We start from the raw sequence: 5,000 nt of genomic DNA on the forward strand, positions 1-5,000 counted from the left end.
GTAAATATTTTTTCACGAGTTATTGTGGTGTGAATAAAAACCACACCAAAAATTGAACTGTTGCGGCTGGCCATCAAGTTATTTCTTTACGGCATACACGAACCCGTCACATTTGGTGTCAGAAGTGGGATGGCCAGCCGAAGGAAAAGACGGTCGCAACATAAGAAGTTGGAGCCAGAGGAGGCAGAATTGGCTACCAGGGAGGAAGAAACGCAACCTTTGGGTGAGCTCATTGGTTTAATGAGACATTTTATGGAAGGCCAGCAGAGGAGAGACGAGGGGTTCCTGGCAGAGCTGAAAGGACTCCGGGCTTCGATGCCAGTACCCCAAACGGCCGAGTTGAAGCCTGCAGTGCACAATCTGGCGCCTGCAGAGGCCGTGTCACCAGCTGAAGGGTCGTCCATGAGCCTCCGGCTGGATCTACCAACACCTGCTCCACGACGGGCCCGCAGCTCTCCCATAGACCCTCACAGGATGCACGTGAGTAGCAGAGACGATCTTTACAGACTTGAGGCGAGACCATACGGCGACCCCAAAATTCCCCCATACGTGGCTGGAGAGGATATCGAAAGCTACCTCCTGCGCTTTGAGCGCATGGCCAAGACGTGGGGATGGCCGCAGTCGGAGTGGGCGTGCCGCCTGGTGCCATTGCTCAGTGGAAAGGCGCTGGAGGCCTACACAGCAATGGACGAGGAGAGGGCCCACCAGTACCCCGACCTGAGGGAAGCGCTCCTGGCCAAGTTTGATGTTTCACCAGAGACATATCGGCAGCAGTTCCGGGCCAGTATGGTGCCTCAAGGAGAGAATCCAACGGAGACTTACCACCGCCTGAAGGGACTCTATCGGCGCTGGATTCGGCCTGAGCAGCACACGAAGGAGCAGATTGGTGAGCACATCATTCTGGAGCAGCTTCTGCGTGTCCTGCCGGCCGACATTCGCACCTGGGTGAAGGAGCATGAGCCTGCAGATGGGCTAGCAGCGTCCAAGCTGGCGCTGCAATACATCAATGCCCGACGAGGAGGCCCAGCAGCACACCCAGGCGGTCCAGGTCGACAGTTCCAGGCGCAGCCCCGACCAGCAGGCAGAGGAAACTACCAGCCGTCCTCGAACCCCAGCTCAGCAGCCAGTCAGCAAGGTACCGGTAAGGAGCTAATCTGTTTTTATTGTCAGCAGCCAGGGCACAAAGCCTCTCTGTGCCCACTCAGAAAGGCGAAGCTTACTGGTGCTTGTTACACTCCGCGAGCTGAGGAGGTAAAAACTGCAGCACAACGGCAGCGTTTTAAGGACGTTGTCATTAATGGACAGCCTGTGAGTGCGCTTATTGACTCTGGTAGTTTTTTAACCCTGGTACGGAGAGACTTGGTGCCCACCGGGGTGATTGACTGTAGCTCACAGGAGGACATTATGTGTGTGCATGGTGACAGGCATTCCTACCCCACGGCAGAACTGACAATTGTGGTGGAAGAGCAGCCGTATTTGATGACTGTGGGGGTGGTGGAGAAGTTGCCTGTGGCTGCCATTTTGGGATGGGACCTACCGGTGCTGCTAGATGTACTGCGGGAAGAGGGGAATGAGGACATGGATGGTGTGAAGGCTCTGTCAGGACTCGTGATCACCCGGGCCCAGGCTAGGGCTGGGGTGACTGCTGAGCAAACCAGGGACCCTTGTTTGGACCCATTTCCCACCTTGGACAGTGACCTGTTTGAGGGAGGGAACAAGGGTCCACGGAAGTCTCGCCGGCAGCGGCGATTTGAAAAACGGCTGAACTCGAGGGGGCCAGACTGTAAGGAGGGGCTTTTAAAGGACATGTGGGAGGTGCCAGAGAACATTGGGACTGTACAAAAGGAGGATGTGTCTCTGAAGCCATTGTTTGATAAGGTGGTTGCGGGGCTGGATGCGGAAAAGGGCAACAAACAGTGTTTTATTGTAGAAAATGGTGTTTTGTATGCTGTGGCTGATGGTGTTAAGCGCCTAGTGGTGCCTGTGTCCTGCCGACAGATGATCCTGCACTTGGCACACACCTTGCCCTGGGCAGGTCATCTAGGTCGCAACAAGACCTTTTTACGCATGAGTTCCCGTTTTTATTGGCCCTCCATGTATGCGGATGTTCAAACGTACTGCAAAACCTGTCCCACATGTCAAAAGACCGCTTATGTGCGCCAGTCAGACCGTGCTTTCCTCCAACCAATGCCCATAATCTCCACCCCCTTTCGGCGCATAGCAATGGACATAGTTGGCCCATTGGTAAAGAGCAGTAGGGGGCACCAGTACATTTTAGTTGTGTCGGACTATGCCACGCGGTTCCCAGAGGCATTTCCCTTACAGACGGTCACTGCCCCTGCTGTGCTGCGCTGTCTCGTACAGTTGTTTTCCAGGGTCGGCATTCCTGAGGAGATCGTGACAGATCAGGGAACAAACTTCACCTCCCGCCTACTGCAGCTCTTCCACCGCCAGCTGGGAATCTCTCCAATCAAGACTACCCCGTACCATCCGCAGACGGACGGCTTGGTGGAGAGGTTCAACCAGACGCTGAAAAAGATGCTGCAGAAGTTCGTAGCAGACACTGGGCGGGACTGGGACCGATGGTTACCCTTCCTCTTGTTCGCATACAGGGAGGTTCCTCAAGCCTCCACCGGGTTCTCCCCGTTCGAGCTGTTGTATGGCTGGGACGTCCAGGGGCCATTGGATCTCCTGCGGAAGACGTGGGAGGCGCCTTCGTCTGCAGCCGGTGATCGGAGTGTGGTCCAGTTCGTGCTGGAGATGCGGGATCGGCTGGCAGAGTACCGGGAGGAGGCTGAGGTCAACCTGCGAGAGGCCCAGCAGTCCCAGAAGGCGTGGTACGACAGACAGGCCCGACACAGGGAGTTCCAGCCCGGCCAGAAGGTCCTGCTCCTACTGCCATCCTCCACCAGCAAGCTGCTTGCTAAGTGGCAGGGCCCTTACACCGTCCTCCGGAAGATGGGTCCTGTCACTTATGAGATCCACCAGCCACAGAAGAAAAAGGTAAGGCAGACGTACCACGTTAACCTGTTGAAGGAGTGGAAGGAGGCTCCTGTTCCGGTTCGTGTGGCGTCCCTGCTGGTGACGGAGGTGGACAGTGAGGGGGAGGAGGAATCGTCCCTGGCCAGCGTCAACCAGCCTGCCGAACCAGCTCTCGACCACCTGTCTGCGGTCCAGACCAACCAACTCGGCGAGGTGTTCCAGAGAGTCGCCAAGCTGTTCGCCGCCAACCCGGGGAAGACTGCTCTGGTGGAGCACATCGTCCGCCTGAAGGAGAGGGGGCCAGTCCGGCAGCGGTCCTACAGGGTGCCACAGCATCTGGTGGAGAAGCTCCTGAGGGAAGTGGAGGAGATGCAGCGCCTGGGGGTGATCGAGCCATCGCAGTCCGAGTGGTGCAGTCCAGTGGTCATCGTGGTGAAAAAGGATGGCTCGCTCCGCATCTGCATCGACTTCCGGAAGCTCAACGCCATGTCGGAGTTTGATGCTTACCCGATGCCCCGGATCGACGATCTTCTGGAGAAGATTGGCCGAGCGAGGTTCATCACCACCCTCGACCTCTGCAAGGGCTACTGGCAGGTGCCCCTGGAAGAGTCCAGTCGTCCATACACGGCGTTCCGGACACCTGCTGGGCTCTTCCAGTTCACTGTCATGCCCTTCGGTCTGCATGGAGCTCCTGCCACTTTCCAGAGGCTGATGGACCGTGTCCTGCGGGGGTGTGAAGACTGCAGTGCTGCCTACCTGGATGATGTGGTCATCTTCAGCGCCACCTGGGAGGAGCACTTGCAGCACCTGGAACGAGTCCTGAGCAAGATCCAGCAGGCGGGCCTGACACTGAATCCGGCCAAGTGTCAGTGGGCCCAGGAAGAAGCGCGGTATCTCGGCTATCGGCTGGGACATGGAGAGGTCCGGCCGCAGATGGACAAGGTGGAGGCCATCCGCAGCACTCCGCGGCCGTGCACCAAGAAGCAGGTGAGGTCTTTCTTGGGCATGGCTGGCTGGTACAGGCGGTTTGTTCCCCAGTTCGCCACCATCGCTGCTCCGCTGACCGCCCTCACGGCGAAGGACCAGAGGAATCCGGTCACCTGGAGTGAGGACTGCGAGACCGCCTTCCAGACCCTGAAGACCTGCCTGTGTTCGTCACCTGTGCTAAGGAGCCCCGACTTCAGCCGGAGGTTCCTGGTCCAGACTGATGCGTCGGCCGTGGGACTGGGAGCTGTCCTGACCCAAGGTGCGTCAGGAGAGGAGCAACCGGTTTTGTACCTGAGCCGTAAGCTGCTTCCACGAGAGACCCGGTACTCCACTGTGGAGAAGGAGGGCCTGGCCATCAAGTGGGCTCTGGAGAGCTTGCGGTACTACCTGCTGGGGAGGGAGTTTGACTTGGAGACTGACCATCGAGCGCTAACATGGATTAACTCGATGAAAGAACACAACAGTCGTCTCACCCGCTGGTACCTGTCCCTGCAGCCGTTCCGGTTCCAAGTCCGCCATCGGGCGGGCAAAACCAACGTTGTGGCGGATTATTTATCAAGGTTGCCGCACATCGTCAACCTCGGGGAGGAGAAGGATAATGTGATGGAGCGGTAGAGACCGCGCCGTCCATCACCGTTCATCTTCGCTCCGCGCGCCTCTCTCTCGCGCAGGAGAGCGGCTGCAGCGGAGCTGTCAGTTTTTCTGGCAGGACCGCAGGAGCGCGGTCCCGCTCACTGGTTTGCCTGTGGTGCATTCGCGGGTGAGTTGTCCACCAAACTGTCGCGGTGGTGCGTCGGGGGTGCACACCCGGCGCCCATGCGTGCTTCCTGGATGCAAATGCTCACCTGTGGATGTTGCTCCGCCCCTGGAGTGGGCCAAACCGAGGCTCTACGGAGGTGAGCCTTAAATAGCGCATTGTGGCGCGCTGTTCAGACAGGACTGTACCATTTGGTACGTTGTGGAACTGATTTGTATTTTGTTGACATTTTGCTTTATGTAAACAGCCATATGAGGGGAATTTATGTTTTATT

General features: G+C 57.5%; 1 protein-coding gene across 1 annotated transcript in view; it reads left to right on the forward strand.

The window, feature by feature from the left end:
* The window catches only part of tg (thyroglobulin), a 21,857-nt gene that overhangs the window by 4,972 nt on the left and 11,885 nt on the right, over positions 1-5,000 (forward strand). The gene's annotated exons all lie outside the window — the stretch shown is intronic.

Source organism: Antennarius striatus, chromosome 9 (genome assembly GCF_040054535.1).
Source record: "Antennarius striatus isolate MH-2024 chromosome 9, ASM4005453v1, whole genome shotgun sequence".
NCBI classification, from domain to species: domain Eukaryota; kingdom Metazoa; phylum Chordata; class Actinopteri; order Lophiiformes; family Antennariidae; genus Antennarius; species Antennarius striatus.